We start from the raw sequence: 24,046 nt of genomic DNA on the forward strand, positions 1-24,046 counted from the left end.
ACCAGGTGCCTGAGAACACTGTCCCAGCTTTTGAACTCTGTCAGGCTGGTGCTGTGAGCCCTTCCCTGGGGAGCCTGTTCCAGTGCCCAACCACCCTCCAGGGGAAGAACCTTTTTGTAAAATCCAACCTAAACCTCCCCTGACACAGCTTCAGGCCATTCCCTTGGGTCCTGCCGCTGATCATAAGAGTGAAGAGATCAGTGTCTGTCCCTTCACTTCCCCTCATGAGGAAATTGTCACTGCAGTGTGGTCTGCCCTCAGTCTCCTCTCCAGACTGAACGCACCAAGTGTGTTCATTTGAGACACCAAGCGGCTCAAGTGGCTTCCCCCCAAGGCCTTTCACCATCTTTGTAGCCTTCCTTTGACCCTTTCTAAAAATTTAATATCTCTCTTATAATGTGATGGCCAAAACTGCACTCAAGGTGAGCCTGCCCCAGAGCAGAGCCGGACAATCTCCTCCCTTTCCTGGCTGGTGATGCTGTGCCTGGTGCTGGACCAACCCCATGCTGGTTCATGTTCAGCTTGCCACTGACCAGGACCTCACATCCCTTTCTGTGGAGCTGCTTTTCAGCATGAGATGTAAGTGGGTTGGAGATGTAAGAGGGTTGGAGATGTAAGAGGGTTGGAGACATTGGCCCATGGGTTATTGTGTTGCTTTGCATTCACTGGAGGCTTTATACCAGCAGTGAAGAAACTGCAGCTGCAGCACTGCCACAGCAAGTCCCTGTGTTCACAGTGAGAAGAGATTTCACATATTCCTGTAGACTTATGTCTGATGTTAGCAAAGTTTGCATGGATGACTTTGTGACATTCAGCTCAACAATGAAATGTGGAGGTAGAGTGATGCTCTGAAGTGACTTAAATGCATTATTATTGTATGTCCAGCAGCAGCTGCTCTAGCACTAGGGCTGTTCATAGATCTTCAGCTTGTTTTAATACTTAGCAAAATAATAATATTTTAGTTTCTTGGACATAATGAAGATAAGTCATATTTTCCTTTATTTTAATTCTTTTTTTGGTATGAAGACATGTTTATGGAACTTGGTCAACTGCCAGTTCAAGAGAAATACTAAATGTGAGAAGTACTTTAGACATACATTAGCTAGATAAATTAGATAGCTTGAAAGCTCCTTTCCTCACTGTAGGATAATCAAGGAACTTGGTCAGCCTCCAATTCAAGATATTTATTTGACTTGCTGCAAGCTGCAAAGGGATATAAAATACCCCATAGCATTTGAAAATACAGAACGTAAACAGCCAAGCCTGAAGAAAAAATACACTTGTGAATACCAGCATCCAGGGGTAATCCATCACTGATGCAGAACCCCTCAACCCTGACAGCCTGCATTGATTTGGTTTGATATTTGCAGTCAGATCTTGCTCCTGAAAGCAGTGAAACCATCCTCTGTGACACTACAGTTATGACAGCACACAAAATTACTTCATCTTCCAGAGGTGAGACCCTAATTTGGCATGCCAAAGCCTGGAAATACCCTCAAATATTTATTTCTTTTAACCATGGAAAGGATTTAAAATTCACTTAGTCAAATATGTGCAGGATTATACTTTCTGAGTTTTGAGTACATCATCATAAGGCTTCCCATAATAATTTCCTCAGTTCTACACTGAAATATTTTAGAATAGGCAACTAAAGAACTGCAAACAACCTGTTATTCACACATAGGGCTGTAAAAAATGAGCCTGAAAGAGTAGTTGGTGCTGGTCTTTAGTTTTCCCACTGGTGTTTTGTGTCTGTTGTCCTTGCCAAGCTTTACTTTCTGTGTCACAACACATAAAATGCCTAGGAAGACTTTCAAGTTCTAAGTCATGTTTGTTTGTGGACTTTATTATCTTGATTCTAGATTAAATTTTATAAGGTACAATGAACGAAATATGTCTAGTTTTAGGTTCACTAAGCAATATTTTGTCTCTTTCAGTATTATTATATGGTCTCAGAGGATCAGGAGAATGTCCTGTCCCTTTTCCCAGTGATTCTCCTCTTGCTGAGAGGGGCATCAAACCCTCTTCCCTGGGAGGGAGCCACAATGCACAGCACCACCTTCTTGGACCTGAACATGAGAGCAACTGAGTGGGCAATCCACACTGCTGAATCCGCCTGCTCCTCATTCCAGACATGCACAGACAGCCTTCTCCTGGAAGCATCTTTGGTTGAAGGGAAAACTCCAAGGATGGCGCTAGACTCAGTCCAGGTGTCACAGGATTTGCTGCACATAATATTTAATTTTGGCTTTTGGTCAGACAGAGTCAGAATATTTCATGGTACCTTCATAAGAACTTTTCATGCTCTCTAAATAGATATTTTCTGCTTTTAAATCTCAGCTGAATTATGTGGATATAGGTTTTGTAACTCAAAAAGGGCCTGACATGTAGGTGAATAAGGAGGCTAATAATTTTTGCTGTAAAGAAGAAAAATATGTATATTTTCTCATGCTTAGCAGAGTGTAATAGATATCCTAGATGATAAAGGCTCACAATTGTAGAGTAGTTAAAGCAGGGCTGGTCAGTTTAAATGAATTAAAACCCCTTTAATTCCTTGGAGACCTCTCAATTTCTTTTCAGATTTAAACTGTAGTCACAGCCTCCTGTTAACTAATATGCATGCTGTGGATTTTCCATCCTATTCATCACAAATTCCTGCAGTAGTGGGAATGGGGGAGAGGGAGAGGAAGGACTTCAGCTCAATTATAAATCACCAAGAAGTGACTGACAAATACCAAGGCAGACCTTTGCACAGCCCTGTGCTGGAGATGGCACATAGCCAGGCAGGTTGCAGATACACATGCTGTTATCTCTGAGCAATTTTAGGGAAATGATATGTTTATTCTAAAGTAAGGGGGTCGGGGGGCAGGGAGGGGTGGTTTTTGATGGACCTCTTTCCATTTCAGCTTTAAGACAATGGAAAAACTATTAGAACTGCTGTTTCCTGTTTTATTTCATATGCAAAAAAATAAAAATTTTTTAAAAAGTCAATATCATACACAGTGAAAGATAAAAGACACAATAAAATTTATTTAGTTTGTTCTAAATATGTTGTGCATTTAATGTTTCATCTCCAAGCTTTGGTCATATTTCCATGTTTTTTCATATTTCTTTGTTATTTCTACATGTAATATATTTGACTTCCAGTATATTTTATGTTTCTGAAGAATGCGTTTTTACTTGAAGTAAAAATCTGATTTCCAAACCACTTTCATCTAATTAATTACATATGTTATATATATACTTAATAATGTCTCTGTAAATATGGTCATTTATGTGATTTATTCACACATCTGTCTGATCACAGTTTGGTACTTATAGCTACAACTATACAACATGAGACTTAAATCATAATTCTTCAAGTCTGTGCCATTTTTTGTTGATTGTTACAAGAGGACAGGTTGATCATACTTCAACATAGACACTAATATATGCAGTCAGTGTGTCTACTTTGCATTGATTTACTTAATGGGCCACAATAGTACATAAAACTGAATAGAAGAGGGAAGAATTTAAGAAAAATCCAACAAGAAATAGAGTCTGCACATTTTTCTCCTAAGGTGTAATATTATGGCTTGTAGGATGTACAACTCACTTTAGACCCTGCCAAAAGATATCATGCATATCACACCCCTAGAAAAATTATATATTGCTTTTTTCCTCTGATTCAGTATCAATTTTTAAAAATAATTTTCTTTTTGGAAGAGAAATGTAATTTTTTTCAATCAGTTTCATTTATGCTAATAACAGAAAAATAAGTGAATGAAAAAGAACTATTTTCTTACAGAACTATTTTCAGGGTTCAAAAAAATACAGAAAGGAAGCATTCAAATCACAGTCGCTTTCATCTTCTGCAGCTTACTGATCACAGGCAGAAGGGAAAAATGTGGAACATATTCCAGATTTCCTACTTGACTGTTGTTTCAGTGCCAAGAGGAAAATAAGTAAAATATTATGTAAAATATTAAACATTATGAGCCAAATATTCTTCAGGGGGTCTGGAGGAAAGACAGCCAAAAGAAAATGTTTTTCAATAGGGCTAATGATATTGACTTTCTTTCTCAAAGACTTTGGAATACATAGCTCAAAAGTGACGAGTATCTCTAACAATTAATAAAAAAATAATCCATTCAGCATTCTTACAAAACTGACTACTCAGCACAAATCACAAACATTAACGAAACCACTTTCAGGCAAATTTCCAAAAAATTAAAACCCTTGAGTTTCAGAGGTGATGAAAGTGAAGTGTTAATTCCTAAGCAGATTGTTCCTTCTCTTCATATCGTAAACATGGTTCTTGATGTTACACGAGCAGACGTTTGCTCTCGCTGGGGCTCAGAACAAGCCAAGCACAGGGACCTTGGCTGCCAATGCCTAGTTTCCATTGACCCTGTGAATAGGCATTGGACAAGGATAGAAAGCTATCACTGGGATGGAAACAGCTTGCTTGTTAACAGCAAAAAGCAAATATAAGGACTGAAATTTAAGAAGTCAGCAAGCAAAGCAAACTTTAATATTACTTACACAGTTGGTTAAGACAATTTTTTGTTGTTGTAGTTATATCATATAAATCAAATTGAAAATAGGCATTGCGAGCCCATCTTACTTGATGCCAGGAAAATCTACACGTTCAAGGAAAGAGACAAAGAGAACATAGCAGGGTGTTTATTTTCAAAAAGAAATGAAAAATCCACAACTGCAGTTCTGCCTGTCTGTCATCCGTGGCCGATTACTTGTAGCGTCCAGCGGAGATGATCAGAAAGGGATTTAAATGAAAGCAGCTTAGCAACTTTGCAGTTTTGTTTAAGGAGAAAAACTTGTCTGAGCAGAGGCATGAGATAAGCCATGGAAGCGATCAAGAACAGAAGTGGACACATTGACCTTCAGTGTTAGGAAAACTGAAAGTAGATGCATTAAACCCCAAGACTGGGTAAGAGACTTTGAAGAAGGATACAGAAGAGCTGGACTGCATACTGTGGAAACCTTTACAAAGTTTCTAAGGCAGTCATGGTCTCTTCAGGAGAAGGGACAGGGAAAATCACTTTACATGCTCAGATTGGCATGTGTTATTTGGACCTGAGAGGAGAAGTGGCAGAAGAAAAGATTGACATCTCTGCAAGACAGGTCAGAAGAAGGCAGTGGTCAAGGAATCACACACCATCCTCCAATATCATTCAAGAGAAAGTGGCTTTGCCACCTCCATGAATAGCCAAACAGACCCTTTTTTGTTTACTCCTTTTACTCATGAGCAGGCATGGGCAGATGCATCAGACTTTGGAACTGTGTTTTGCTTTAAACCATACACATAGTCCAATACACATGCATCACACAGAGCTGCTGAAGAGTTCAGCTAGTCTGGAAGGAGTCAGTGTTTTAATAGACATTGCCATAATCTTGGCAGGCCAAGTCCACTCTTTCTAAGAAAGAACAAATTGGATATTTGGACTGTGTATATGCAAATCAACGACTTGCTGAAAGGAGAGCAGCGTGTCTGTAGCCGTGCCACAGCAGAGCCAGACAGAACTCACGAGGCAATGTGAGAGCTCCCTGAGTGCCTGCAGAGTGTCTCCCAGGCTGAGCAGGGCAGGCCAAGCTGCAGGAGGTTTTGGGAAGTGGAAAATCCCTCTGTGTTCAAGATCAGGTCAGCCGTGTGTCATCGCTTGTTGACAATGAGCTCTCATTTTGAGTCAGGGCTCTTGCAACTGAAATTTGTGCGACACAAGACATCTTTATTCACCCAGAAAGCAGAGTCTTAAAGATTCATTTCATTTTACATTTAATTTACATTCAAAAAAATTGGATCACAGACTGTTGCTATTTGTCTATGCATCAGTGCAGGGACCCAAATGAGCAGAATTTTCTTAATAATTAACTATTATTTAAGCTTATTTGGGAACAGAAAAAACTGTACCTCAATAATTTTTCAAGTGAATGATTTCTACTTAGGATAGTAAATATTTCTGAAAAGGTGACCTGATCATCTCGGTGATCTATTGACTACTTATAAAAAATGAGAGAAATTTAAAAGAAGGTTGACTAACATAAGTCAGCTTCATTATTCACACTGAAAAAAGTGAATTCAGAAACATCATTTTATCAAGATGTTTCCAGATAAAAAATGTTTGAAATCACTCTTCTGAATTAATCTGTAATCATATTTCTGTTTGCATTCTTTCCAAAATAAATGATAAGAATCTCACACATTTAGCATGGTACTCATTTAACACAGAGGACTCATCACTTTAGGGAATTTTCATTCTTTTTTTTCTTTTGAGTTACAAAAATGGCATTATAATTCAGCATAGAAAAAATGTATTCATGTGAAAAAAGAATTGGGCAAAGAACTAGGAGGTGATACTTTTTTACTTCATTTTATCTTTTTTTTTTTCCTGGAAAAAAGTAGATTTTAAATGGTATTTTAAAAATAATTGTATTCATTATTATACTTTTTTATTTAATGTAGTGAATCTGATGGTTTTAAAAGAGTTTTTCTCAGCAAAGTGGCATGGTAGGTAGGTACTGGGAAAATTTATAAATTATAGAAGACGATAGATAGATAGATAGATAGATAGATAGATAGATAGATAGATAGATAGATAGATAGATAGATAGATAGATAGATAGATAGATAGTTTTCTGCTTCAGTTTGACTAGATCTTTTTTGAAAGAACCACAAAAATATTTTTGAGGTGAAAAACATCTACTTCAACAAAGGAAGGACAGTGAGGGGATGTGCAAAACCAGGGTATCATTATTCATTTTCTTCAGAGCACCTACAGAAAGCATAGGTCAACATATAACTTACTGATCTTCAGGATTCGTGGTTCTAACCTGTGCTTTTAGCTTCAGAAATGCTGACTAATTGCATGTTTGCTAACATGCCAGTTCAGTCTCATTTAATGAGATAAGCAGCACGAATTCACATGCAATGTCTTAGGATGCTTCAAACCCAACCAAATTTTTTGATGTGGTGGTAAGATTTTTTTCCCTTTGACTTCCACTTGTTTGAACCATAATTGCATGCTCAAAACCCAAAAATATCTGTACAAATAAAAAAAAAAAAAGCATCTACCTTTATTTTTGATTCAATTGTGTGGAACAGAGCACAGCACCAGAAATGGAGCAAGATTTAGAAATAGCTGGAGACTTGCAAGAAAAATGCACACAGCAACAAAAAGGGCCACCATGACACCACACCATAGCTGCACTTGAGCTGGTGCTCATAAAGGACATACAGTCATGTATTTCCTACCGGTCAACAAAGAATTCAGTTTTGTATGTTAGCAGCTGATAAACATTTCCATAATGGAAAACATAACAGTCCACCCTTGGTGATGCAGCAAAACTGAGCAGGCAAACCAATTCCCACCCAATGGCATCTCACCATAGAGGCACCAAGCAGCTACAGAGGAGCACAATGGAAAAGTGAGATTTCTAGATTGTAGATAATGATCATGGTTGCTGGACTTCAGGATCTTAGAGGCCTTTTCCAAAAAAAAAATCTCTATGATTCTATAATCTTTTTGCCATTAAGAGCTAGCATCCTTCCAAAAATGTGGTTAATCTCTGGAACTTTTACTAATTTTGGAGTGACACAGTAGGGAGTCTTTATATGAAATCCTATTGCAGAGTGTAACAATGTAAATATATGCAAAATTAATAGATGTTTCCAAAATTAATAGGTGTTTCCAGTGTTTCTACTTCCTTTCCTTACTTTCATGTTGCCTTGGTGAAACATGGAATATTTTCTTAGAAAGTTTCATAAATATGAAGAGAGAAAAAAGAAAACATACAGGTAACCCTACAGACTTACTGGTTGCTTTTCTTGACACCTAGTTCATGTTTATGTAACTAATGTTTCTGTCCTGTATTTGCACAGGGACAATTATGGTTGTTTTTTTTCCTTCAGCAAATAAGAAACTTTTGTTTTAATCAGAAGAATGGCAATGTGTCACACAGCAGGTAATAATTTACCATGAGAAGAAATCAGATATATACAATTATGTGGGCAGCATTAAATATTTGCTCTAAATTAAGATGGGATTTTTTTTTAATTTTTTTTTTTTTTTTTTTACATTTTATCCCTGTTTTTCAGTAGTTTTGTTCTCATCTTCTGTTGAACTTCCAGTCAAGAAAGCCAGAAGAGACTGAAATACTGAAGGAGGGGCAATAGCTCACTCTGGTTTCTTTTTCCTAGACTTCATGTAGAAATTTGAGAGAACTTTTCAGCCAGCTTTGCTCAAATGATAGAAAGACTGACAGCAGCTCCTTTCCCTTGTAAAAACCCTCAGCCAGCATGAAGCCTACTTAGTACAATAAACAACACAGTGTGAACTATTTTTGCAGGTGAGATGTCCTGCTGGTGGCCCACCCATAAATCAAGGACACTGCCTAGCAGCAAGGGAAGCAGCCAGAGCAAAAAGAAGGGGAAATGAAGTGTTGCACATAACCCCCTACTGACTGAAGGTCACAGACCCGTTGAGACTGACAATTTATTATAATTTATTAGTGTTGCATTTCTTCTCTAAACCAGCAGGAGCATCAGAATCCAAGCATATGAATTCTGAAAAACTGCAGAAGAATAAAAGGTCTTTTGACAATGTGCAATGTGTGTGTATGAAGTGAAGGGAAATAAGGCAAAGGCAGGTAATTCAATTTGCTTTTGACAAATGCAAAGCTTGAATGACTGGTGAAAAGCAGTGTTTGTAAATATTTTGAGATGGGGATAAAATATGTCAGAAATTATTAATTGAGTGGCCGTTGATAGAAATGTGCCAAAATTTTACTTTCCCCAAGGTCTGGTACTTATTAGTTAGACCTGATATTAAAGTCCTCATGAAACTGTTACTGTAAAAAGTAATTAAAACAACCAAGTCTTTTGTTTTTATTAGCAAAGAGATTAATGCCATGTGAAGGCAGTAAAAAAACGCGGTTTTGAAAGTCCATATTTGGAGCAGTTTTTGTAGTCCTTCATCTAGAAAGGACATGAAGCCCACAGAAATCTGAACTTCTTTGATCACATATTTACATATTTCAGCTGATGCCAGGTTGCATAGTCCCACAGAAACTGTTCATCTGCCACACAAAGAGACAATCCATGACCTACAGAACATCTGCATTGTCTCTTTAACATTACAGTGGGGAATAATGCACTAGCTTGTATCTTTTTTAAAATGTTCCTAACAAATGGAAACCTATTTTCCTACTTTTCTTAGATTTTTCCCAAATTTAGATACTACATTACCTTGTACATACTGCTGCTTTTGAAGTATTTAATATAGGAATTTCCACATTTCTGACCCCAAAATTGTAATTTTAGGAGTCATGGTAGACTCTGTGTAGTTACAGAAACATCCAGAATGAAATAACAAACCTAGCCAAGTGAAATTCACTAGCTTCACATGGCTGGATTGATAAATCCTAAAGATTTCCTGGGAATGAAACATGAATATCAAAGTCATGTGTTGGGGAACATTTTTTTAATCAGTCATACCATTTAAAAAACTCCTAAACCAGAACAATACAATGCCCCTCAGGAAAAGGACTGATCAAAAGAACAAACCCCTCTGGCAGATATAAATCACCCCACTTAATGCATTACTGGAGGATTCTTATTTTTGGGCAATGAGAGCAGTTTAAAAATACAGTTTGACCATCTGATACAATCTCTCATGATTTGGAGGGTGAGATTCCAGCTTCTCTTTCACTACAGATCCCAAATTCAGCATGTTCCCCCTTCCATCAAAGTTCAAATAACCTATTGTTGTAACTTAAACTGCTGAATAGTGAGCTACCACTTTCTGTCTCTGATCTGTGTTACTGAAATTTGAATATAACAGCTATTTCCCTGCTACATTTTTAGTTAACAATGCTCTCTTACCCTACTTGTTTTCCCACTTGAAATGATCAGTTCTGAACTTGGAAATGCTGTTTCCTGCAGCACATGGGTGAAAGCATGCTCCTTTAAGAAGCAGGTACAGATGGCAAGTCCATCAGCTAAGTTCAAACTGGAGGTCAAGAGAGGAAAAGGAAATTACCCCTGGTACTCATCTAAGACTCTGCCCTCTTTTACTGTCTCCTTTGACTGCTGGTCAATTTAGCTCATCCTTTCTCCAACCAGCACCCAGCTTAGCCGGTGACAGTGGGAAATCAATATATCCACCACATTTGACCTTATCACCTTTAAAGCAGTATTTTACAAATCACTCAGGATAAACAGTCATGACCACAGAGTTAGCTAAAGGTAGAATCAACCGCACCTAAACCATCACTGGCAGATGTTTGTCTAATTTTTCCTAAAACTTCCAGCAATTGAGAATTCATAACTACCCTCAGAAATCTCTTCCACTGTGTAATTATCCTTACTAATAGAAAATCTTTTGTCTTGTCAAACTTAAATCTTCCTAGCTGCATTTTAACCTGCTATTTCTTGCCCTAAAGTTCAATGATCAAAATCCTAAACGATGCCTGCAGAGCATCTTGGCAATCTCACGTTAGCAGCAGCCATTCAGATATTCAAAGATTTACACTGACCCCTCTGTTTTCTATTCCTTGTACCCCACCACCCCAACCCTTTCTTCAAGGTCACATATTCTAGATTTCTGATCAGCTCTTTTGTTTTGCTTTGCTCTCCCCTTCTTTTGGTCCACAAACTTCTGGAAATATGGTGCCTCTAATTGGATGCAGTAATGTTCCAGCTGAGGCCAGCATTCAGCAGAGCAGCTGTTTTACATATAATACTCATGTTTATACATCCTGATACAGTGTTCCCTTTTTAAAAAATATTTTTGACAGAAGTTAAACATTGAGAATACATGCTCAGTTTGCCCATTTCTAGCTCTTCTTTTCTGCAGAACTACCAGCCAGGTGGAGATCCATCTTCATAGTGCAACACAAAACCAGTGAATCCTTCCCTTCTGTGTTAGAGGACTCTGATATGAGGAAAAACTGGGCTGGTTTGACAATTTATGTTACCTGTTATGTAACAAGTTTTTATCTTCAATGTGTGTGCATGCAACTTGTTTGGTTGTTTTTCTCTTGTTTCTCTGGGACTCTATTTATTCCAGCTCTTCAGTAGCTATTTGCTGCAGTAAAATGAAGAAAAAAATTATCTGTCTTTCCAGTCTTAGGCCAAGATTGATGTGTGCATTGTATGGGCATGACTCTTAAGAATAAAAGTAATTCAGATAGAAGATGGTTACCTCTCTCTCTCTCATAACTAAAGACAAAGGGAGGTCTTTTCTAAAAGAGATGTAGGTGGCCTAGGAACTCAAGTTCTACTAATTATATCTCTGGGCTCAGCAGTAAGTCCTTGTTCAAGTAACTCCATTAATTTAAACCAGTTGTGGTGTAGAACTAAAGGAAGAGGCCCAGAGCTGCTTTATGTGCAAATAATACAGTCTGCAGTAGTAGCTCAAAACCAAAATAATTTACTCAGAGATGCTCCCAAACAGAAACATTAAAGTGTTTCCAATGAATCATGGAGAGTTTTAACCTTCAGATATCCAAAAGGATGCTGTTTGATTAATTTTAATTTTTAGGCTATGTTACCTTTCAGTGCTAGCCAGCACCCAGGAAAAAATATCAAACCCCGCATGCAGCACACAGACCCCAGCAAACAAAGAAAATTTTTTCATGGCTCAGCTAAGAAGCACCTGCAAGTCACAGAGCACACTGATTTCAAAGGCTTCACAGTCCACGTATGTGAACCTGTGTTCTTCCTGCTCAGCTTTAATTCATTTTGATTGATACATTCAGAGTAGGCATGAGCACTCTTAACTTTCTTCTGGAGTCAATAAAGAAAGGGCAAAATGTTGTTCAAAGTCCCTAAGATCTGAATTATATCCCAGAGGTGTTAATCTTTATTAATTATGCATCTGCTTAAGAAATTACTAGTCTTTGTGTTATGAATCCCCTGTGTCAGATGATACTGGGTTTTCCACATTTTTGGCACCTAACTGTAGAGAGAATGGTAAGCATCAAAATTATGTGGATAATAGTGTGAAAAACTTAATGTGAATGGGAAAACCCCATTTTTTATCTCCCTCAAAATTTGACCCTATCAGCTAAATTTGTATCTTCACCAGAAATGTGCTTCATAGCAGAAAAGACAAGGCTGTCTTGACTAACACATTATTTTAGGGGATTAAAAAGCAGTAATGAAACTCTTCTGATTAGAGCCATAATGTTTTTGAACTAGGTTGCTTGCAAAAAGATGCGTATGGGGTTTCTTTTTACAAAAATCACAATAAAAGCTTTGGTCTTTGAATGAAAATCTCTTTCATGCTGAAATATCAAGGTATTTTATAAGACTAAAATAATTAGATTGATTGCATTTGGTTTCTCTTTTTTTTTTTTTTTTTTTCTAATAGGTTTACAGAGATTCTGCAGGTTGATCTCTCATCAAGAGTCAGTCAGGAAGGTTTTACTTTTGCTGTAAGGATTAGAAAAATTCCATGTTGAACCCAAAACATTTTTGTGGCCCTTCTGCTTACTTTATTTTACATTCTTTTCCTGATGCTGACTTTTTTTTCTTTTCCCCAGGACTTATTTCTGTTATTTCATGTGCATTTGTTATTTAAATAGCTATAAATATCTTCACTCCCTTCATCCCTAACTACTACTTTGAAGGTGCCATGAAGTCATGCATATGGCATAATTTGGAATGAGGGAGATAATTCTTTGTGAAGACCAGAGCACTCACCAGAATTTAATACCTAGTGAACTCTAAGGATAAACTTTTGAAGTATTACATATTGGTCTGATTTTTTCTACCTTAATTTCAAAGATGAGCATAGTCAGCAAAGTGCTGAGTGATTTTGAGAATAACCAGAAATTTTTCCAGTAAAATATATCAGACTCTAAAGTCTTGTACAGCCATAGGAAATGGAAATGTTTGCATTCTTTGCCTGGTTTGTGCTCAGGAAAAGGCAGTTATGATTAAATTACCCATGTTCATTACTGTATTGGTGAAGAGCTAAATTTACAAACCCACAACTATGGGGATATATCCAAACAAATTCTGCCTCTCTGGAAATGTCACTCAGAAATATGAACAAGCCTGTTCAATTCTCTGTGTGAAAATCCAGCCACCAAACATTCGGCACAGTAAACTTTGTTTTCACTCATACAAAAGCAAACAAAGCCTGTACTGTAATGGCTTTTGATCCCATAATCCACACCAGAGCTCAGAGGTGAGCCAGCAATTTGCAGAGCTTTTTCCCTGAGCCTTGCTGGCACTTTTCTGCTATTCAAGTACACACTGTCCTGGTGTCTGATCCAAATTACAGATATGGCAGAGAGCAAAGGAGCTTACAGAGCATACTCTGAAAACTTTAATTGCCAACATTTTTTACCATTTTTTACTATTCTTTTCCTGCTAAGGAAAATTCTTACTCTCAAAGTTGTCATGTGTTTCAGTTCACCACAACATTATGCCTGCCAACAAGTCAGCATAAATGTGGAGCAATGAAAAAACATCTTTTTCACTTTTTTTTTTTAATTTCACACACACAAAAAGTTTATTTTCTTCTGTTATAGTTTCCAGTTTCCAAAATCTCAGCATCTACATTATAAGCCAAAACAAACTCATAAATTGCATCCAACTTCTGAGCTACTGTGCAAATCTATTTTCAGGAATTTCACTTCAATATTTATTTTAAAAGGGAGCATTGTTTGATTTTCACATCTTTGAGATTAAGTTCTCTATAACGAGAAATTACTTCTTATGGAAGCTTTGGTTATAAAAAAGGATATTTTGCACTGGTTGATTTCCTGCTTGTATTACCAAAGAAATGCCAAAAAAGTTAATTTAGATATGAAGCAAAAAGAATGTCTTGTTAACTAAAAAAAGTGTTTAATGCCAGAAGGGAAATATGATCAGTCAGACAGGATTAGAAAAACTTTTTATTTGGCTTACCCGGAATTATTGGTGGAAAAAAATTAAAAATCACCAGGAATAAGAGAAAAAAAAGCTTAAACAATCCAGATTAGTTACTAATCAATTACATTGCATTACAGAGCAACCTGCAGAGCAGGCTAAACCTACTCAGGACTGGGCAGCAGAGACTGCAGATCTCTGCTCAGTTGCAGGCTTCTCACATAAAAGCAAGTATTTTTTCTGCTTTTGGTCTTGGTTCCTCATTAGTGGAAGAGAGAGAGCAGCCACTGCTGTCTGGGCCATTTATGTTAGCAAATATTTTTTCTGTACTGCATATTTGTTATTCCTCATAAGAAGTTAGTCACTAATCAGGCATACACAGAGACTCCTCAAAATATATCAAGGTTTGACAATAACCACGAGGAGTATAATCCTCATTGAGAAATGCAGAAATTTGGTCTGAGCTGCATGGGAGATCCTGCATCCTGATCCAGCTGTGGCCAGTGTCACATATTCCACAAAAGTGCACAAGATACCCAGAAGTGCAAAAGGGGGTTAATGGGAGAAAATACCTCATAGGTTCTGAGGAAGCAATCTTTTGGTCTGATATAGAATCTTCAGATTTGACTTTAGTTCATTTTATTTTTTTTTTTTTTGTTATTGCCCACATAAATAAAACATTTTAAATATTATATGGGTATTTTGCAAGTAGCACTTTTTTTGTAGCAGTTGATTTCGGAAAGAGATTGTACATTGTACAATGGTTTGGGTCACACTTATTACACCTTAAACATTCGTAGCACCTTAGTTTTGCCCTGGATATAACAATGCATTGTACAGTGTTCCCAGTAGGGTGGATGTTGCACCTTTTAGGGTTCACTGAGAAGCTCTTTTCCCAGTGCTTCCCAACAGCCTTATCCTTCTTCAGTCTGGACCCCAGCGAGCTCTGCTATGTGCAAATCCACAAGGAAGAGAAGAACATACAAAAGCAACAAGTATTCACCATGGTAGGGGCCGCCAAAATCAGTAAATCACTGGGGAAAAGCAGAATGATGAGCTTCTTGGGTTTCTGTCCCCAAAAAACATCAATGACTTGCTACAACAATGCTCACTGCCCTGAACTAGTTCAAGATGTGCACTCCCAGACTAAACCACATGAGTCCTGGGCATCTCTGATATCAAGGTAGTTCTTCCTTCTGCCACATGCCTGCATTCCCACTGCAGAACTTGGGCTGGGAAAAATGGGAAAGCTGAAATAGAAAAAGAGTATTGAGGCAAACAAAGCTTGTATGTTTTACAACCTAACTGCACATTTTGGAGGTAGGAAATGCTGAGACCTGATGAAAATAGCTCTTCTGGATATAGGGAGTGTGCAGAGGGCAATCAAACAGCAACCAGGACTGTGTTCAGTAAGTGGTCAAGGCATATAATTGCCATTTAATTGTGATTAGCTCATGTCATCCAGAAACATGAGGTGTATGAAGAACTGAAAGGTATAAACTATGTAGATCAACTGTTCAGGTAGGGGGATGACCTGAACAGTGGAGATTTCTGGAAGACCTGACAACACTCAAGTGGTCCTTCAGTGTGCTCAGTGGTGACCCCAGAGTCCTCATTCCTCTAGTAGAAAACTGGGGGGAGAGGAGGATTTCCTGAGTCAGATGAAACCACACATAGGAGGCTGCTGCAAAGCCAGATCTGAGGTTCCCATCTCTGCAGGGTTCCCAGCACCCCACTCACAATGGATCAAGGCCACAACAGAAATCTAGGGTACCTACCCTTGGGGGAACCATGTGGGGCTCATTAATAAGACAATATGATGTCATTTACAGGGAAAGAGCAAGAGGCATCACCATTGCAATGTTTTTGAGTGTTGAGGGCCAGTGTGCACAACATATTAATCCCTTATGGAGACAGCTGAGGAAGCACCTCAGGCATGAATCTGGTAAATCACAGAGGGGTTTGTCTAGGAATTGAGCTCTTGTGCTGCTGAGACTAAGATACTCCCAGGTCCACAGAGACTATAAAACTCAGAAATTGCAGTCTCTTCTCATCTTTACTCTGCCTTCCACATTAGGCAGTGGCTGAATCGGGCCTTTGCAGCTCTACACAGTTAAAAGTAAGCACCTAAAACTTACATCCTCTTGCAGTACTTTTTAAAGTCATTTGGATAGTATAATCTGGTTCTGGTAGTTGTTCCTTCATGAATTACCCAAATGTTGTAGTACCTTATTTATGTTTCAGCCTATGAAAAAGTCTCTACCTTTCTTTTATTATTATAAAAAGAATCCTCTGATGTTCTTTGCCCTCTGACACAATTAAAAGATAAAAGGACATGTGAGAGTCCTCTTGGTGGTAGTTATGAGTTATGTCTGCTCCTGACTTCAATAGGAGAGACCAATAATGAGAGGAATTTTCAAGAAAGAACAGGGCCTTAAAAGAAGTTGTTGAACACTGTTATAAAAAACCAGTAACTCTCTGGATTAAGTTCTAGTTTTGGGCACTAAATATTTCCTCATACTGCTTAAAAATCCTTAGAACTTGAGCAAGAAATTTGCAGGCTCTACAAACATACTCCATGAAGTCAATCTTCTCCACCCAAAAGTTATAACACTGTATTTGGCTGAAATACTGTTCTATTAGCTAGATGTGTTTATTCTGCTCATCAGACATAGTGCTGTCTCATCAATAGTCACCAGGCTTATTTTGCCAGATATAGTATCTTCAGAGAGGTAAAGGGGTATTTTATTTTATCTGAATTTCTAGATTTTTAATGTTCCCTCTTATTGTTATGTTTTGCATTGCTGGTTTGTGCTGCTACTGAAGGATTTCATTACTAATCATAATTACTTACTACTTTATTTAAAATATTATTTTAAACAACTTCATGTTTTGAATGAAATTTTCCTACTACTTCCAGTGTGTTTGGGATTTAGCTGAAATTTCCCTAATCTTTAGTTTAGTCTATGATCCTAGCAGTTCATAAACCAAGCCTCTTTATTTTCCTTATTTTATTGAAGACACAGGATAAGTAGTGGTTTTAGCCCCTAGAGAATTTATATGTTGTAGATGCATCATATTTCCTTTCTTAAGAATGCCAGATGAAACATTATAAAACTGATCCCAGCAAAAAACAATTCACTAATACTTTGCTTTTATAACAAGAAGGTGTAAATGAAGTAATATGGTGAATGCTCTGCAATCAATTGTCAAAGTGTAAAAATATGTAACTAATTTTGCAGGCTAGATTTGCACTATACATATTGCAAATGGCAGCAACACACACCAATTGTTATTCCAGATGGGTCTTTTGTAATATTAATTGGTTACTTTTGTACAACTTTGAATCTATACACTAATTCAAGTCAGCTGCCTTAACTCTCAAACTCTTATTTATCTATTAACTTCTACTCAGCCTTATCAGAGCTGATAGAGACAAGCTCCAACTACAGAATGCCACAGAAGCTTGGATATGAATACTACAACTGGACTCTGTTAAAAAGAGTCTGACTTAAAAGAATTAACATAATTTTTAACCCAAACTGCTGACAATTTTGTTTTTTCTGAGCTTGAGGCATATCAAGCTAATTCTCACTTATTGATAATACATCATAGGAAGGTTTGGGTTGGAAGGGCCTGTAAAGATCACCTCATTCCAAGCTGCCTGCCACGGGCAGGGACACCTTTCACTGGACCAGGCTGCTCAGAGTCCCAGCCAGCCTGGCATTGAACACTTCCAGGGATGGGGCAGCCACAGCTTCTCTGGGCTAATGATAGAATGAAAATCTTTAAGCAGGAATGAGAGTTGGGTCCTTAGCTTTTTCTATGTTTGATCTCTTACAGCTATAGTTTCCCTAAGATAGGGTGAAATACAAATTCAAGTAGCTGTTTTCTACTGTGAGGTTTTTCCCAATACCAAAATTTTTATATGCACACAGAGAATCACTAGCATAAATCCAGTTATAGTTCCAGCTAAACTTTGCTAGAGATATTTTTTTCTCAGTTCACCATATTTCTCTCTGGAGAAATTGCTGTGCTACACCAATAGCTCAGTCACTGGTTCCTAATGGGACAAAGTTAAAAAGCCATAAAAGTCGTCCCCTTAAAAACACTCGTGTGTGGGGATATGAGTATGTGTAGGGAAGGGAGGGAGGGTCATTCTGATTCTTACATACCCACATCTGTCTGCAAGGTGTGCAATTCCTCAGGGCGGAAGGCCTGAGCCTGACAACTGGTAAAAGCCAAAGAAGCCACCCCAACTGCAAGGGAAAAATAGCTAGCAAGAAAACAGATGGTTATACATTTGAGGTTTCTTCCAGAACTTCTGCTTAAACCTTATTTGTTTTGTTTTCATAGCAAAATGGAAAAATGTGAATGCATACAGAAAAAGCCACAGATTTATTTTCTGATTTTGGTCACAGTATTCTTAAAAAAATGAAAACCTTACAGATCTGGAAACAATCTTACTGTCACATAGCTAATTTCAAAAAAGGAGTGTAGACTGTAAAATCAGCGTGCAGTTTCCCACAAATGTTTCCGTGTGTACAAATGGTAAGATTTTATGGGAACTCTATTTACACGTGTGAAATTATGTGGTTACCTAGTGATGCAAATTTGCAGGTGTAAAATAAAATACTGCTACTTCACACAGGCAGCACTCACATGTATACTGAAGCTACAGCCTAGCATGGAACTTCTAAACCAGCTCAGAAATAAAAATAACTGTAATTTTAAAATTTCTTTTTAAATCAAGTTTAGTGGAAAAAAATGGCTCAGTCCTCATTCACTGACATGGTTACAGACCATGAGCCATGCAGGGTGTGGGGTTCAGGTGAATTACCTAAATAATATATTACCTCTGTATTCATTCCAATATCCTTGTGCTGACATAAGGCAAACACGGCTTGTGACAACTGAACTGAGTGGGGGGAAGGTAGCAAGAAGGAAGCATAAAACTGACATGATTAATAGAGCTGCCACAATTTGTTTACCAGAATGACTTTGATGAACATGTACTTTTTCCAAGACTGTTAGTTCCCTGCCATTTGTCTGTTGATTCACATTAAGAGTAAAATCAGGCCATCAAACTGTCTGGAAAAAGAGAGTCCCACACTAGCAAGCTGGCTGAAGCAGCCAAAGGTATCACAGGAATGTTTAAATGCTCAGTGATCACCGAATGGTGTATTTATCTCATCTTTGTATGAAATAATAAAAGCTAAGGACAATATGGGACGCTTCTCCTCAATTTCCTGAACATTCACAAATAATATTCCTCACTGAAAAAAATAACGTGGAGCAAAATGAATTGTTTGAATGTAGCAGAAACTTCCTTGTTCTGGTAATCAAAAAGGTTGACAGTAAAGTAACTTTGGACCAAGCATTTCATTCTATGTACTCTAAACTTATGTACAGATTAAAAAAACAATCTAAATTAAGATGCTGTTCCACTTAAAGCCATATTCCTGTCTTCCTTTGATGTGAACAACTAGCCAAAGTTAACAACTTCACAACGTGCTGTGATCAGAGGAGACACTGATTCTGTTAAGGTGATCTTAGACCAAATCCTGTTTACTTATAGAGCATAACTGAAGTCCTAAAAGAGCTCAGACAGGGGACAGTTGATTTGCCCACATATACAAGCTGGTTTTTCAGACAACACTTGACGCAAAATTTACATCTCAGATTTTCTCAAGGTGGTACTTCCCAAAGCTCTTTGTTCTTTCCAGGCATCCTGTTTCTGGCACTTCTCTGCAAACCCTGATCTGTCCATAACCTCTGAAGACATCCAGTTTATCTCACTGAGAAGTTTTACACATAGAGCATTTTTCAGATGAAACTACAGACCAACCAGCTAACTGCACTGATTTTTTTTTCCACCAAAATATTCCTCCAAGAACATTTCTTCCATTTCTTTGCACAGCAATGCATTATGTGAACTTTTGCAATCATTTAAAACCTCCCACATAACTAGTTGTAATCCATGGCCTCAGGTATAAAAAAATGGGGAGGGGGGATTTTTTACTAGTAATGGCTCAGTAAAGCTGAATTTGTAACTCCCACAGTCTCCCAAGAGGCAGATGTCTGGACTTGTCATGAAATCATTGATTAGGAGAAATAAAGCTAAATGACTGCACTTTTCCAATTTTCTCCTGTTGGTTTTTCTTCAGCATGTCTTATAAAATCTGTGAAATTCATTGTGAAAGACTTGTCCTTGTGTGGACCATGGGTGTTGTCTCTCAAGTATGAATTCAAGTGTCCAGAGTAAAGAAATTCTCTTGCGACAGTTCTGGTCAGACTTTTGAAATGTGAGACTTCTGTTTCTCTTGATAGATGACATTATTTCCATGCTCTCAATATCTCTAAATTTGCTAGTGAAAGAAAAAAAAATTAAAGTCCATTAGCTGTTAAAATGAAAAGAGAGAGAAAATCTTAATCAGTTGTGTTAAAAAACGTAGTCACTGTAATCACTTAAAAAGTTTAGAGGCTGAAATTCTCAGCTGATGGCTTCAGTCTCACAAGTCTCTCAAGGGTTGTAGTCACTTGGACCTGTGGATCTTTACTGAGACTTTCAGTCCCTGGACATTTTCCTCCAGAGAAGAACAAATAAATAAGCAGTTCAGTAGAGTAAGTCTTTGTAAATAATACTCTGAGAGCATACTAATTACTTAAATATGGGTCACTGAATGTTTTTATTTGTTGTTGTCATTCAGTTATCAAAATTTAGTTCCAGATTCACATAGTATTTGAAAGATTTTTTGGATCAATCTAGTATTCCAGTTTTAGGAGCTAATTTACTCACATATGGTTCTTTTGTACTCTGGAAAAAAATAAAGCTGAGAAATGCAAATGCAAAAATTCAAGCCATTTTAGAATCATTAGAAATAGCAGAAATAATTAAATGCATTTGGTTTGTTTGAAATTATTTCATCAAGATTATTTAAATTCATTACATAATAAAGGACGGAGATTATTGTATGCAACATGCTACTTCTTCTTATTGTACAAGTCCAGAAGCTCAAGGCAATATCTTTCCCTAACAGAAAGACAGGGTTCCATTTATAATAGTTAATGCTTCATTAAATAGGAAAATTGCTCATAATTTATAGAGAATTGCTTCTAAAATTGTATGATACCATAATTCACCAGGTTAGAATCTCTCTCCCTTTGTAAGCCTTGAAATTCAATCAACACTAAAAAGTTTCTTATACATTATGGTTGAACTGAAGCAGCACCTAATCTCCTTTTACACAAAGTTAGCACGGATGAATACAAAACTAAGTAGTCCAGTTCAAAATTTACAGAGTATCATTAGCATTAAACAGAATTTTAGAGTTTTTGAAGATTAGGTGGGGAGGTTGGACAATGGCTTTTCACCTTCAAGAAAAAAGAATTTTGATATAATATTGATTTGCCCTTTTTTAGCCGAGTGTTCTTGGTTATGGGAATATTAATGCACATTTGAAAACAGAAAAAATAGAAGCCTGTTCTCCAACTGTAGTATCAGAATGTCAGATTGCCATATCCCAGTGATATTCATGGTTAGTCAGCTTTTTCTACTATGCAATGATGGGCAGTGGAATATTAAACTTTCTCCTGCAGAATTTTCACAAAAAATCTGTGAAAGCAAAATGTCTAGATATGTTGACAGTCAATATTTGGGATACATAAAAAATTTGATAGTCATGGATGAAATCTCACACTACAAGCCAATAGTTTTGAATGAGAAACCTATATATAAAATATATAGAAACCTATACATAAAATACCCTTTCAGAGAAATTTCAAAGTCCTCAAGCATCATCATACTTTCACAAGAAATTAAAGACTTAAAAATGAAGGAAAAAAATCCTAATTGGTCTCTCTTCACCCAGTTCTTCTTATCTTCATTGTCTAAGATACAATCCTTACAATAAACTAAATATCTTATATGCACAAAAGAAGAACAAACCGTGCATTAAATACAGCAGTGTAAAAATCCAGAAATCTAATATTCTAAAATCCAGTCCAACCAATACATATTTCAAAACAGGACAGAGAAAAGGAAACCATCAAAATATAATTTGAGTGAAATTAGATAATACGTAATATTAAAGCTCAAAATAATTGTGCATGAACACTTTTTAAAATACTGTCTAAAAAAACCTACCATGGTCTGCTAAGAGAACTGCTTTTCATTATTTCTCTGCTTTTTAAAGTAAATCATAATGAGCCTCTAAAACTAAGTTTTAAAGCCATATATAGTGACCCCACAGACATATCACAAAAAGGAAACTTGCCAGTGGAGCATTTAGACTCCCCTCTTCTCAAGCCGTTTATGAAATGCAGTACCTTCCCTCATTTAGCCAAAGACACATTTTCTAACTGTAAATGGTATTTCATATTATATCACATTCACTCTAGATCTGAAAAAAAATCTCCTCATCATTTTTTGTAATGAATTTTAATAAGATTTAACATGATAGCTAAGCTAAAACCAGATTTTTTGGGTCATAGATGATGCAAGTGTAGATACTGGTGGTACTTCATTTGCAATTGTCTTTCTGAGAGCTTCATATATTGTTTAGTTTGGACAGCTGGGGTTGAGATATGTTTTGACAGTGTATGCTGATGTGACAGTGTATGCTGATCCCACATGGAGTAAAGATCTGTTACTAGTGAGCAATGAATGAATAAGGCATTCTTACTTAAAAAAGAACTTTGAAAATCCCTTAGAAAACCCCAATAAAAACTGTTTCAACTTTTCAGTAATACAATCTGTAAAAGATACAGTAAATAACAAGACAATATCAAACTGAGGAGATGGGGGGAAGCAACCAAGCTCCTTGTTGTAGCTAATGATCTAATTGTTCTAATATTCCATGTCTGTCAAAAACTCTTGCAGCCAATGTTGGAGAAGCCCAAATGAAACACATCTGCAGAACAGAGACACTGTTACCCACATCCTTCTTCTGTAGGCAGCAGAACTGTAGTAATTTTATTGCGTACAAAGCCTTCCAGAAACAGTAAGTCTGAATAACTTCTCCATTTCAATATTTTGTTTCAGAAAAGAGGGCTGGGGGTGAAATCAGGAATCATTTTCAAGACACAGTACTTAAAGATCTTAGAGGTGGGTGAGGAACATAACAAACCTCTTACAGAATATTTTTTAAAAGTAGTCACTCTAATTTTGTTTTAGTTTTCATTTGTTCATCAGCATACATCTTAAGGAAAATCCTGTTTAAATAATTTCAGACAACAAGAAGAAATCTGTTCAATATTTTGGGGCTGGTTCTTGTAAAAAACAAGGAACATAATCTGAGAATCAGGCATACAGACCATATAGAGTGATTCAGTTAACTCTATGTATCAAATTACTTAAGTAATACTCAATTTTTACATTAAAAAATACAATTAAATGTGTACAAATGAAGCAGTCTTTCACCAAAATATTATTCAACTCTTTTGCATTGGAGACTACTTCACCCAGAAACTGAAAAAGATAACCAAGGAAAATTGCTTGCACTGAAAAGATAAATTGCCCCACACTGTATTAATTAGCAAGGTATTGTCTTTGAACTGACTTCCCTACACCTGAGAAACAGCATTAAGAACTCAGATTTTATTTCAAAAGTTCTGGTTTAAAAAAGATGTAGGTGCCAAGAGGTAAATTTGTTCCAGAAGATCTTATGCAGGTAATTGACATACGAAATCCTTTGCATGCAATTGCATTGCAGAAAGTGTCCAGGACAAAATAAAAATATTTTGTTTTAAACATTTATGAATAGCACCTTTAACTCAGAATGTATGAGACAAACGGGACAAGAAGATCAGTTTTTCATTACCTGGAATTACTATGGAAAGTTTCTGCTATTACAATGTGAGTTATCAAAAGCTATTTATGTCTAATGAAACAGATAAATAAATTGAAAAAAAAGGACAATTCTTTCCCCTCAAATCTACCTTTAGTTGAGTCCAGCTGCAGTTTCAAGAAAGAGCATAATTTTATTTCCAAAGTAAAAAAGGGAAAAAAAACCACTTACGTCTGCCTGATGGATGAGACCTGAGTACTGTCGCAGCATATTCCTTGGCAAGTTCCTGATCACCAACTTTTCACAAACTGATTTTTCTCTGGTCAGCTGCCAGTACTATGTTCATTTCAGTTCTTCTGAGTGTTTTTAATGTGTTTGT

The sequence above is a fragment of the Melospiza melodia genome, chromosome 3 (assembly GCF_035770615.1).
Source record: "Melospiza melodia melodia isolate bMelMel2 chromosome 3, bMelMel2.pri, whole genome shotgun sequence".
NCBI lineage: Eukaryota > Metazoa > Chordata > Aves > Passeriformes > Passerellidae > Melospiza > Melospiza melodia.